Source organism: Cydia splendana, chromosome 23 (genome assembly GCF_910591565.1).
Source record: "Cydia splendana chromosome 23, ilCydSple1.2, whole genome shotgun sequence".
NCBI lineage: Eukaryota > Metazoa > Arthropoda > Insecta > Lepidoptera > Tortricidae > Cydia > Cydia splendana.
Window position 1 is genome coordinate 2,796,913 of NC_085982.1, and position 15,123 is coordinate 2,812,035.

The following is a 15,123-nucleotide window of genomic DNA, read 5'->3' on the forward strand; positions in this document are numbered from 1 at the left end:
CGTTTAAGCCTTCCCTGGACTTCTACAAATAATTCAATACCAAAATTAACCAAATCGGTCCAGCCGTTTTCGAGTTTTAGCCAGACTAACGAATAGCATTACATTTATATATACAGGGTGGAACATTTCTAGAGACTGAGCTGAAATCTAAGTGATCTACAATCGAGTTATTATAATCGTAAAGCTGAATTAACAAGTAAAACAAAATCACTAAAATTAAATATTTTTATATCAGTGACAACCCTACAAAGATATTTACATTTTAAATTGACACAATGACATGTCATGTCATACAATAGGATCTACTAATTTATTTTACTTATTATTTATTATACATATATCCATGATTCCAATTAATTTTAATTTTATTATAAATCTTGATCTCATTGTCAAAATATTGTGTTAATGATTAATTTTAATGTACTTACTAACATCTAGCTGTAATGTATTATGGTACTAACAATATTGTATGGAATTTTTATATTCTGAAATAAAGATATTTTTTTTTATATTTTTTTTTTTTTTTTTTGTAAACTTGCTAGGGTTGTAACATACAGATTTTTGCACTAATGTTTAACAAACTGTATCTCTAAAACGGTTAGAAATATTAACGTGATTAATAAGTGAAAAATAAAGTACGTAGCCTAAACAATTCCCCGTTTGCGTAAAAGTCCTTCGTTCTGTTCCACCCGATATATATCGATTTTTCAATATTTAGAAAGAGACATAAATTAAATACTACAGCTTTTGATGTACGCTAGGACTGACATTTTGGCAGCAGTTTGTTTATTTATGAGTTCGTGACGTCATCAAGATCACGTGACAGCTTGGAGCGTTTATGGGCTCGAACTTTAAACACTAAACTAATTAAGCTCTATTTTGTATTTAAAATTAATTCATAAAAAAATTAAATATATTTTTTTGTAATAATTACGTGTCTATCTTTAAAATGAATACAGTTCTAAAAAATTGTCAACATCCCTATTGAAAGTCAGACGTCATATCTACTCGGCCAACACCGCTTTTTAAAATAAAAATTACAAACTAAAATTGAAAACTAAACTTAAAAATAATCTATAAATAGACAACCTGCACCATATCGCCGTCTATTGGCAGCGTGCCCAGAAGGCTGGCAGCATTGCCACGTTGTATGGCAATGCTGATCCGCTGTGCTAGATATGACCCAGCCCTGAGGGTCACGCGTCAATACCACTAACCTGCCGCTATATATATTCATATATGTAATATATGTAATACTACGAACAAAATTAAAAGAAAATAATAAAACTAATAATGTCTTCGGTAACCGCGATAGTTAGGTAGGTACTCATGAAACGCAGCTGTAAAGGGTTCGAAATCGGGATGTATTTTAAATACATTTTGTGCCATATAATCCGTTAGTTTAATTTTGTTTCAGTGCCTGATGACATCATCTATATGTCGCGCTTCCAATTTTGAAAGTACTTAATAAAATTTTGTGTGTCCATTTCGTTTTTTATATACCATTTTTATCATTTACTTCCTGGAAATCCGTCCTAATCTCCGTATTCCTGGTTGCATCCGAAGGAAGCCTGAACAAAATGATTCAAAAGGTGACGTTCGAATTTAGAGTGCACTAGTAATGCGGCACGACATATACCTACAAATGTGGCGGTGGCGCATAATATTTTCCATCGTTTTTCACGGAAACGTACGAATATATTTGTATATTACACGTGTATTTTTTTTAATTTGAAGTTTATGAAAGTTACATTTTTATGACTTCCTCGCTCGATTTAGAACCGAGAACTCCTAAGTTCTGTAAACAATAGAGCAAGAGCTTTCGTTTGGAACCAAAAATATGTCTGTGCGTTGTTAAATGACATCAGCATAGCACGTGTGAACTTAGCATATCATATATAATTTAAAATCTAGTTAAAAATTGTAGTAAATGTTCTCAAAAATGCCTTTTTTGTGTCAGGAACTCTTTGTTACCATGTGTCGAGGCGAGCATATTTTTTTTATCCCATTTGTAACAAAATGATATGCTTGTGTGTGAACTTAGCATATCATTTTGTGAAATTCCATAGTATTGGTTTTCACGGTAAAAACGCCAGAACTATTGCTAAAAAGTATCAGGAACTCTAGAACTATGGTGCATGCTAATAGAACTCCAATAAAAACGTGATCTGCTAGACTTTGATATGCCAACTTCACAGACATCGTGTCTTGCTATTTCAGTCAGTTTCGGTACAAAAGCTACACTGAGGTTGACAAAATACGAACGTTTCCGAGAAAATACGATCCACAACAATTATGCACTACATGTGTCCTGGTATAGTATGAGTAGTGTAGTCATATTGGTATAGTATGAATTATCTCAGGTGATTTTTTCGGGCACGGACCCTAATCTGTTAAACAAAAGGTATTGTTTCCTTTATGCAGTGGTTACACTGCTTACTGCTAATAGCCCCGACATAACGGGATCAAGCCCATTTAAAAAGCAAACTTACCATTCTAATTATATGGTTCAAATTTATGAAACGGCCCATTCGGTGATAACACGTTTTGTTATCTCCAAAAACAAGACCACCCTGATTGTTCTCTGAACGAGCTGTCACATAAATTTGAATAATACTATCGCGATAGTTGCTTTTTAAACGACATGGTTGCTTTCGTGCTGTAGAGCGCTCTTAAAAGAAACAAAAGGCTTTTGTTTAAAGGATTAGCACCCGAACCCGAAAAAATCATCTAAGATAATTTATACTATATCGCAAATGTCAAAGTCGATGTTTAGCTGCACTAATGATGGTGTAGTATGAATCCGAACGGTACCATCGTCCACACGTCTGTTAACTGGCAGTTCGTAAGCCTTATTACAAAAGGCGTAAGGTCCACTAATGGACAGTTAAGAGTGTTGCTATTTGTACCTTTACAGAGCATGAACACGCTTTTCCTCAATATCAAGGAGGCATCAAATGAATCTGATTCTTTTTCTAACACAGGATGTAACTTTTAAAGCCAATACACGCTAACGTATGCGGAATGAAATGTGGACAAAATTCAATGTCATATTAAATAAATACAGCATGGTTATTATTTATAAATTTTAATGTTTTTAATAATGTAATATTATCGAGGCCTTCCCATGAGCTCTAGGAGGAAATGAAAAGGCACGATCGTCTGTCCTGCTCGCCACGGCGACGTCACATCGCGCCACGACGCGCCGGCATGACGAGGGGAGGTGGAAGTCACTCCAGACTCCGGACACTCACTTCGGCATCGCGCTTGATAGGGATCGGTCGATACTCAATCATTAGTAGCTTAGTGTTAGATCTAGGATACCTAATTAAGACCTATATTGAAATTGTATTCGTAAAAAATAAATTTTTTGATGGTTTCGTACGTTTTTTTTCATCTGATTTCTAATAGTAAGTATTTAACAACGTTATATGCCAGAAAAGTTTACTCTAATGTGATATTTTTAACGGAAGCTGTGGTACTTTATGTCTATAGCTGTCGAAAATACAAATGTTAGCATTTTTTAGGTTCCAATTTTATCTTCCTTAGAAAAACTTTTTTTAGGAGACTTCGTATGCTCGATATATTTCACATTCTCGTCTCGTTGGACCATGGATGTTTTCAAAATAATAGTCACTTTGCCAAGAATTTCCATTTTAAGTAACATGATTAGTCACCCATAAAGGATGACTCACGTTAGACCGGGCCGTGAACGGCCGTGTCCAGGCCGGAGCTTCCGGCACATCGTTTTCTATGGGAACCATCACATGATCCCCTGTCATGTCATAGAAAAGTAAGCCCCGGAAGCTTTGTTTTTTTACTTTTTTCAACGTATTTGTAACATGTATATAAAAAGTAAATGTAATTGGTAAATTTGTCACTTAAAATGGATTTTTACATTTTTTTTCGTAAAACCTAGTTTTTGCAAAGTGTTACTTATAACTTTTTGACATCTATCAATATGGATATTTAGACTACGTCCCATAGTAGCAACATCGCCATCAAAAGAGCGTTTTGCACTATGTAACAATAAAAACTTGTTTTTTTTTTTTAAATGGCATTAACTCTGAAACTAGGCGAATTTCAAAAAAGTTTATAGGACATTTTTGTCTCTAAATATAATCAGGAATACTCTGTTAAAATTATTCGGTTTCCTCATGTTACACCGTGTATACCGGGTCTGGCCTGTAACATGAGCAAATAATTAAAACATAGATTGTACTCCTCAAACGGTGACACTTTTGTTCAACAACTTTAAAAAATTATGAAGTATTTAGACTCTCTATTTTTCATACAAAATAAATATTATCTTCAATGGACGCCATCGCCACGCCATATCATTGTACAGCCTACAGTTTAATTTTTTGCTCGTATTACAGGCCACACCCGTATATCGTTGTCTGAGTACCCACAACACAAGCCTTCATGAGCTTACCGTGGGTCTCAGTCAATTCGTGTAAAAATGTCCTATAACATTAATTTAATAAGAAAAAAATGGGCACCTTGTGGCGAGCTGTTGGGGAGTAACGACCCCACGGACCCGAGTGCTGCCGAGAGTCGGTCAGGGTCTCCGTCTCCAGCGTGTCTTCGTCAGTCGGAGTGGACCCCAAGGGGACCCGCATAACTCTCAGCTCTGGCTTGCCTTCATTGGCCGTCCAGAGAGGAGTCGCTAGAGCTATATGCTCCAGGGGTGGAAGTGAAAGATGCATAAAGACGCGAGTTGGCACAGTGGCTGGTAACAGTCACTGGGTAGAAAGCGGCGCACACCGACTCGACACCCCTGAGCCGCTCACACCGGTGTTGCTCCTGGTCGTCTTTACGACGGCAGTTTCAGGGGCCCATCTAGTCAGCGGCAAGTCACCACCTGCCTCGATAACGTGTTTTAGCATTGTTATGCCAGGTGTCCAAACTTCTTTACAATAGCCCAGTCTCATTCTCCACCCAACCATCCATCCATAGACCGGTATACTATTCACTTTTACTACAATAGACCCAATGCCTGCTGCGACCGGTTCATGGGTGTTTATTGTTGCACCTGTGAACGGGTTCCAGCAGGCGTTCTACATGACATTAAAGCTCTCCAAAGACTCAACGTGTTGGATCTATATCCCCACGCAAGCCTATCAAAAGACGGAAATCCAAAATGGAATCCAAATAATAATAATTCAGCCTTGTACCTCCCATATTGATCTGTAGTAACACATGTCCGATACTGAGTCGCTACGACCCTAATTGAGTTAGTATCACACGTGTGATACTAGGGCGGTCCACGGGTTAAGACAGTTTATAAATACCGCCATTACACAACCCGGCCTGGCAAACTGGGATATGTGGATAACTTGTAAGAGTTTTTAACTACATTTCTAAAAAAATCTAGAGTTCACGCCAATTTCTACATGGACTTGGCAACAACAATGTGGGGTAGCGCCACATTTAGCCTCATGCACCTATAAGTAAAGTAAAGTATTTAATATTAAATATTATTTATTAATTGTAAACTGTGTACATAGATAAGATGTCATATACAGGAGATATCGAATCAACAGTTGCCCATTTCGAGCATACAATATGATCTTAACCCTCTGCGACTGATGTGCGGTCTATCAGACACCGCCAAATATTTTTTTTGTTGCTAAGTCGGCGTACGGCGCGATATAGTTCTGTCTCGCTCATTACCTTCCTCAAACGACTCGCGGCATCGGACAGTGATGCCCGAGCGGCAATGTGGTGCATGCATCGGGAGATATGAGCTGCGGGTGTCCCACAGACGTCAGCACAGCAATAAGTCCTGGGTCTGACAGACCTCACCTCATAAAAATATGTACTTGTTCATAGTAATTATGGGGTCTATCAGACGTCACCTCACAAAAATAGTAATGTTTATATAGTGTCTGAGAGACCTCACCACATAAATAATTATATTTTACATAGTTGATCGACGAAAATCCTTTAATATAAGTACCAGCTTCAGGACTGATTAGTGCCTTATTTTGTCTTTAGATTTTCTCTATTTTTTTTAAAGTATAAATATAATGTTCAAAAAAAGGAAAATTAATGAAGTTACTTGAAGTTGTTGATTGTTAAGTTTTTTTTTAATTTTTTTGTTAGCCTAAGTACAAATAGTAAGAAACTGTAATCTCATTAAAATTTATTATATATTTCTTATGTATTTTATTTTAAACGTATTTTACAATTGAATTCATTAAATTATAAATGGATTGATTGTTATATAAAACAGCAGTTACCATTTTGCCATTAGTTTATTTTTAATGAATTATCGAAATATAATAAATGAAATCTGATAGACACCACATCAGTAGAATCTCTCTAAAAAAGTCACCACAGTTGCAGAGGGTTAAAACGACTAACTATTACTAGCTTACTGACTAACTTATACTTAACAAACTGGGGATTCCAGAAAAAACTCATTTAGGTTGTAAAATACATTTTCAATTAACCAGTTTTTTTATTTAAATTTAAAACGATTTCCCTCTTACATTTATATTTCAACTGGCAGGGCGTTAAAAACTCGTATTGCAGTATTGAATGTACTTCTGTTGAACATTGAGTTGTTTGATTTTGGACATACTGTAAAATGGGGTGAGTAGGGATTGCGAGGAGAGTCAGGTTATGAATGGGAAGAGAAGGTATGACAGGGAGGTGAGATGGTTTTTAAAGGCTACTGCTACCTAAATAATGTATTCCTATTACAAATGGATCTATAATAATATTAATCGAACGAGCGAGCGAAGCGAACGAAGTTCTTACATTCATCTTTGAACACGCGGCTGGCTAGCGGCACGTCCCGGCATTTCGATGTTTTTAAGCTGAACTGTTAGAAGATAGTTTGATACTCAATAACTAAAGTAAATTTATTCTAATTAAAATGAAATTGGGTAAACATGTAGTCGAGGGCATTATATTTTAGTCATTAAATTATGAGCAGGCTCCATCAAGAGGTTATTGAGCTGGAAAAGCTTAGAAGGCCAAAAAGCTGTTTGTTAGGGGGCTTGCTATTCTGGTCATTTTATTTGCAAGAAAGTATGGTCTAGTTTGGTATCAAATAAAAGTGCTCGGCTTACACTTTTATAATATCGTTTTTAAATTTACCATTTTGAAATAATTAGTAAGATAAAAATAAACATAATTGACCGAAGCGTAGCGAAGGTCTACGTTTTGACCCGGGCATTTTGCTTTCGTATGTCCATCCGGATGTTCTCCTCTATAGTACGGTTACCATCAGTTTGTCACTGACGTAAACGCCGTCGAGAACGTAATTTACTTTCTATACATCTCGCTCGCACTCGCATATTAGTGCAAACGGGATGTATAGAAAGTAAATTACGTTCTCGACGGCGTTTATGTCAGTGAGAAACTGATGGTAACCGTACTTGTCACAATTCTCAGCCGATTCTCGTGAAATTGTGTGACCAGATTTTATAATTATTAAATTTTTTATGTCAATCCAGTTTTTGGAAATTTTTAAAAATGGCGGGGTCGTGATACCTCCCGCCTAAACAAATAGTCGTATCTATATCATAAGAGTTTTTTCTTATTGAGATATGTTTATAGATTAAATGGCCAAAAATTCAGAAAATGTATTTCGCTGGTTTCGGAGGTATTGTATTACATTTAATTTTAACTAATTTTAACTTGAGAATGAGTAGCTAAATTTCGTCAGGTTATCTAAGAACAATTTGGCTCAGTTTGTAAACGTTCGCTTTTTTTGTTTGCACAGAGAGTCTAGGTTCGATCCCCAGTATTTGTATGCTGAGATATAACTTTTTTTATTTTTTACACTTGAATTTCGTATTGTTTTTTTTAATTTACTATATTTAAAGCTCTTAGCACCATGTTATTTAAAGCTCTGCTCGCGAGGTCTACAGCTCACAGAGCCACTAGTAATATTATTAATTTACGACGGCAGTTTCAGGGGCCCATCTAGTCAGCGGTGAGTCACCACCTGCCTCGATAACGTGTTCTAACATTGTTATGGCAGGTATCCGGAGCTCTCAGCAATAGCCCAATCTTTTGACCAGCCAAAATTCAACACCATAACTGGCACTTTTCTCCACTATATTTACAATAGCCCCTACGTCTGTTGGGACCGATTAACGGGTATCTATTTGTACCCGTAAATGGGTTCTAGCAGGTGTATTACATAACAGCAAACTTCTCCAAAGGGCCTCTACGTGTTGGATCTGTATCCCCACGCACGCCTATCAAATGACCGGGATGTATATACCCGTGAGTTTATATGAGATATTAATAAAAAAAAAAGCGATTCAACAACGTTTCAAAATCACCTTTTGTATGAATTCCCATCTCACCCTAACTACGAGGGACTACAGGGTGAGGAGGAATTTTGTGTTTATCGTTAAAGTTATATATATATATTGTAATTCAGATAAAATCTGGCCAAGCCAAATCTAACCTACTTTAAGATCTCTCATTTTTTTAAATAACAGCAATTGTTATAGGTATCCAATAAAGCAAAGAAATAGAGTTTAATACTTGTTTATATATATATGTTGAATAACTTTATAAAATGATTGATATAATGAAAACTGGCCAATTCAAATCTAACCTACTTTAAGATCTCACATTTCTTTTAAATAACAGCAATTGTTATAAATAGGTATCCAATAAAGCAAAGAAATAGAGTTTAATACTTGTTTATAATGTTATTTTGTTCCTATAAATACATATTTGGATTTTGCATAGAACTTAATTGGCACTCATTTAGATCTCCATTATTTTTGCGGCGAACCCCACAGCCAAGCATAATTTTTGTATTGAACTTGGCTCTCCTTTTTTATATTTATATTTTTGGTGGGATATTCTTATTATTGAACTACGAGTAAACTCCCATTTTCACAATTTATGTTTTGCTGGAATTAATTTTGAGAGAAAACAATTATCGGATTTTTGACTAATTAATTTTAAATATAATCGGACATTGAAGGAATACAAGATGCCTAAGCGGCCTAATAATTTCTATAGAATTTTACCTTCAGCTTCAGATTAAAGGGAAATTCGTTCGGATCCTCAGATAACGATTATCGACACGGGAAGATCAAAAATTAAGAAAATCAAAATGGCGACCTTTTTTTACAATTTGGCTTTGCTGGATGTTTCGCGCTTCTTTTTAATTATCTAAATAAGTTTAATGTGTGCATCTTAAAGTAATTTGATTAAAGGAGGCACTTCTACATTTTTTAATTTTGTGTCGTAGCTCGCAAATTACCTACGTAAATCATTATTTGCATTATTTTCATTGTCGCTGGAATGTTTCATTAAACGGTTAATTAATAATTTCCTAAAGAATTGATTATTCGCTGAAAGAAATGACATGTTCAATTAAGATTTGAAATGTTTATAGTATAAAGGCAAGTGGCAAGTGGCATTTTGTAGAAGTGATCGTTGTTTTTTAACCGTCACCATGCAGTTCGTTTGGGTTTTGTGTCTATTGGTCGTTCTAACACAGACCCAACCACCCCCTAAGAAAGTAAGTTATTTTTAAATGCAAAATTATTTTCGCTTATAATTTTTTTTAGTATAATATCTCTTCAACAACAATACATATTTTACGGCGAATACAGTTTTTAAGGCACCGTTTTCCGCCAAAAACTGTTACTTTCTAGAGCCTATTTCTTCTAAATGGGTCAACAAAAAAATATATATTATGAATCTTCATTCTAAATATGTACAGCAATTGTAAAATATGACTTTTTCTTGAAATTTATAGTTTCACCTTTAAAAAAAATACGACAGGCCATTTTGCAGCTAACTTTGCTTATTTCTACTATGCGGCTTTTTATTTTTCATTTCTCATGCTCTGAAAGAGGGTCATTGTTATTCTAAAAGGTGTGCAGAAAATGATACGTTTCTGCACTAGAGCATTTTAGGTTCCACGTACGATTTTATTAACTTCTTTACGATAAGCAATTGAAATATGGGTATAAATGGATTTGTTATACTATTTCCATTTTGATATTTGACTCCCCATTCCATAAATAACGATACTTTTACCTAAATTGTTAATTGAATGTACCCTAAAAAAATACTATAAAAATGTATACTTAGTCATGTTTAAAAAAAAACACATGCATTTTACTTTCCTCGTATTCGAAATGAAAAGTAGAGTGTTTAACTCGAGTGAAAGGCATCATTTCAGCCTCGGACAATTAGCGCTCTCACTGCGTTCGCGCGCCAAACTACCTCGGCAGAAATGAATGCCTTTCATCCCTTGGTTAACAATCTACTATTTTAAACTAACAAAAATGTTTTTAAGAAATCGAACTTTTTTCCACATTTTGTGCGTATGCATCTCAAAAAGGGGGGGCCGGCAGTGGTGTGCCAGCTTTGAGACGAGAAGGCTGTGTCGCTCGTCGCTCCGTTAGTAGAGCGGCCGCACAGGCTTTAGCTTAGTTTTCGCTCATGTCGTCTCGGATGTGGGTGAATATGCTATCGATGCATTAAGTGTAATGCCCGGAACACAAACATATAAGATGACTAGCGCGAAAGTGGTGGGGGTGGTTGCTGTGGCGTCATAAAGTCAGCAGTACACACTTTTTTTATTTTCTTTTAAACATACCATGTAGGGTACCAAATAAAAGGGCTTTGTGAGTAGATCACAAATTTATAACATACTGTAACATGTTCAATACTTGGTCTAACTAATTATTAGAAAACGTTCAAAAATTTCACAATCCACAGCTGACTTCGAATTGCTCTAAATTGAAAATGGCTGAATAGATTAGCCAAAATACATATCAAGTGACTTTGAATATCCTTTTTATAATATTAATAAATATTTTACCAGATATATCAAAAAATAAGAAAAGTACATCAAGTTGAAAAAAAAGTATAATTTTCTGTTACATTAATGTAACTGCAACTATTATTAAAACAACTAAATTAAACATTTATTTACATACAATTTTGTAAAATAACAACACCCTTGAATATAATTATCCATTTATTTTCTTGTCTTATTCCAATTCACAATAATCTCATCTTATGACAACCGTTTGCTAGCACAACTCAACAACCAACTGAGACCCGTCGGCCGAGTGTAGTTTCTTTTTATACCCAACCAATAACAGTCTTCAATTTCAAACTACCCTTAACTTTAAAAACGATTTAAGTAGGTATGCTAAATACCAAAAACCCTACACTCGTCCATCCTGACTCCGTGTATGTCCTCATACACGTGCCAGGTGGAAACCCTACACTTGGCCGACAGACTACGTATACTTAACAGTGGATACACTAATCGCAAACCGATCAATTTCTTGCTATCAGAGTTAATGTGTAGGATACGAACCAGTTCTATTCTCGCACCTACTACTTAATTGTGTCAGCACACGAACCGATCATTTCTCGTGACTTAAAACAGTTTCAATCAGTCATCAGCACGTCAAAATCTCAAAAACATCTTGTAAATAACCTTTCGTATGCCTGGTCCCGTATACGTACCACACAATTTGGACTATAATTTACAGTTTCAAGGTTATTAATTCAGTAGTAAATTTTAACTAAGGCATACGAAGGGTTAAAATTGTTACTCTTCTGCCGGAGACATCCACTCGACATCGACCAGAGGCCGACACCGATGTCATCAGGCGGTGAGAAGGGCCCTGGCTCTGGAGGTCAGCGCGTGCGGGCTGCGGCGCGGCCGGGGCACGGGAGCGCGGAGGCGGGCTGCGGCGCGGCCGAGGCACGGGAGCGCGGAGCGGCGGTCGCCGTGCTCTAGACGCGCACCAGACTCTGGCGGCGCGAGGCGGGCTCCTGCTGGAGACGGCTCGCACCGGACTCTGGCGGCGCGTGGCGGACTCCTGCTGGAGACGGCTCGCACCGGACTCTGGCGGCGCGTGGCGGACTCCTGCTGGAGACGGCTCGCACCGGACTCTGGCGGCGCGAGGCGGGCTCCTGCTGGAGACGGCTCGCACCGGACTCTGGCGGCGCGAGGGGGACTCCTGCTGGAGACGGCTCGCACCGGACTCTGGCGGCGCGAGGCGGGCTCCTGCTGGAGACGGCTCGCACCGGACTCTGGCGGCGCGAGGCGGGCTCCTGCTGGAGGCAGCTCAGTCATCGCGTCGCCTGTTGACTGTACTTGCTTCTGGCTCCTGGTGTCACGCGAAGCGGGGGACGCCAGTAGAGGTGCGGCGCTCAACTTGCTAAAAATATCCAAAACATTGACTAAGTAATTCAGGGTAACAGATCAATAATTGCCATTTATTATTCGATTTTCATAAGTATTGATCATCTCTATCTGCAGGTAGACAGTACACGAACCAATTCAATTCTCGTGACTGAAACATCTCTAAACAGTACACGAACCAATTCAATTCTCGTGACTGAAACATCTCTTCAAATATCATGTCAAGAAATCAACAATTATAAACCTCACTCTTGAGACAGGATTCATTTTTCCTGAGAACCTTTCAATAACTTTAACCCTGACTATAATTTATAAAATATTACTATGATGAATAACAGCGATAATTAACTTCACATATTCATATGCAAAACATGTGTAAAACTGGGACCTTATTGTGTTCAACTTGATCTATTATGTTTCCATTATCAATGCATCAATTCAATCATCAAATTGGTAACTAAAAACCTGTAATCCCAATGTTTTCAGAGAAGGTCGTATATTCTAGATTGTTAGGATTTATCCAAGCTGACAAAGTACTTAGTTCATCAATTGCAAGACGCGTTGGGATTTCAAGACCATTAATTTTATTTTTATAATATGCATATTGTTTTATGAAAGACTTGAACAGTATATTAATAATACACTAAACGTTGTTGTTAAATAGCTGAAGTCTATAAACCTAAATTTCAACATTACAGAATACCAAATCGCACAGTTCGGGAATAAACATAGCACCTAGGTCTGTTTCCGTAGAAAAAGGATCAGTAATATATTTTTTTTTTTACACGTCGGTAATGTTTCTTTTCAGGAATTAAAATAAATTATACGTTTTAAATATCACATGGCATGGCAGACATAAACGATAGAACTGCAAAAACCTGTTATGCTTTACCTATCCGTACCATCTGACTTGTTCTAAATATGCCCTCATTGGTAATCTACTATTATTTGATAACGTACAAGGTTATACAAAAATAATTATAAACTAACCTATTTTATTCAAGTTTGAGTGAAAACATATTACTATAATCAATAAGAGGCTATCAATCCTCCTTGATCTCGGTTTAATTGTGGTGTTCTGTTCTAGTAGCTTACGAACCAAATCAAGTTCTCGTAAGTACAAACAGGTTCAACCAACTTTAACTGCAGTAACCTATTAATTCAATAATTCAGTGATTCAGTGATTCAACAATTCAATAACTCAGTGATTCAACAATTCAATAACTCAGTGATTCAACAATTCAATAATTCAGTGATTCAACAATTCAGTGATTCAACAATTCAGTGATTCAACAATTCAATAACTCAATAATTCAATAACTCAATAATTCAAACTCAATAATTCAATAACTCAATAATTCAATAACTCAATAATTCAATAACTCAATAATTCAATAACTCAATAATTCAATAATTCAATAATTCAATAACTCAATAACTCAATAACTCAATAACTCAATAACTCAATAACTCAATAACTCAATAACTCAATAATTCAATAACTCAATAATTCAATAACTCAATAATTCAATAACTCAATAATTCAATAACTCAATAATTCAATAACTCAATAATTCAATAACTCAATAATTGAATAATTCAATAACTCAATAATTCAATAACTCAATAATTCAATAACTCAATAATTCAATGGATCAATAATTCAATGACTCAATAACTCAATAACTCAATAACTCAATAATTCAATAACTCAATAATTCAATAACTCAATAATTCAATAACTCAATAATTCAATAACTCAATAATTCAATAACTCAATAATTCAATAACTCAATAATTGAATAATTCAATAACTCAATAATTCAATAACTCAATAATTCAATAACTCAATAATTCAATGGATCAATAATTCAATGACTCAATAATTCAATAACTCAATAATTCAATAACACAATAATGCAATAACTCAATAATGCAATAACTCAATAATTCAATAACTCAATAATTCAATGACTCAATTTTTTAAATGACTCAATAATTCAATGACTCAATAATTCAATGACTCAATAATTCAATGACTCAATAATTCAATGACTCAATAATTCAATGACTCAATAATTCAATGACTCAATAATTCAATGACTCAATAATTCAATGACTCAATAATTCAATGACTCAATAATTCAATGACTCAATAATTCAATGACTCAATAATTCAATAACTCAATAATTCAATAACTCAATAATTCAATAACTCAATAATTCGATAATTCAATAACTCAATAATTCAATGACTCAATAACTCAATAATTCAATAACTCAATAATTCAATAACTCAATAATTCAATGACTCAATAATTCAATGACTCAATAATTCAATGACTCAATAATTCAATGACTCAATAATTCAATGACTCAATAATTCAATGACTCAATAATTCAATGACTCAATAATTCAATGACTCAATAATTCAATAATTCAATAACTCAATAACTCAATAATTCAATAACTCAATAATTCAATAACTCAATAATTCAATAACTCAATAATTCAATAACTCAATAATTCAATAACTCAATAATTCAATAACTCAATAATTCAATAACTCAATAATTCAATAACTCAATAATTCAATAACTCAATAATTCAATGGATCAATAATTCAATGACTCAATAATTCAATAACTCAATAATTCAATAACACAATAATGCAATAACTCAATAATGCAATAACTCAATAATTCAATAACTCAATAATTCAATGACTCAATTTTTTAAATGACTCAATAATTCAATGACTCAATAATTCAATGACTCAATAATTCAATGACTCAATAATTCAATGACTCAATAATTCAATGACTCAATAATTCAATGACTCAATAATTCAATGATTCAATAACTCAAAGATTCAATAATTCAATGACTCAATAATTCAATGACTCAATAATTCAATGACTCAATAATTCAATGACTCAATAATTCAATGACTCAA

The 15,123-nt window shown here is 35.1% G+C and overlaps 1 protein-coding gene across 1 annotated transcript in view; it reads left to right on the forward strand.

Annotated features, from left to right (window-relative positions):
* The window catches only part of LOC134801738 (uncharacterized), a 43,283-nt gene extending 41,797 nt beyond the window's left edge, over positions 1-1,486 (forward strand). The window contains exon 20 of the mRNA XM_063774334.1: positions 1,418-1,486. The gene's annotated coding sequence lies outside the window, so the exon portion shown is untranslated. The remainder of the gene's footprint in view (positions 1-1,417) is intronic.
* Positions 1,487-15,123: the final 13,637 nt, after the last annotated feature.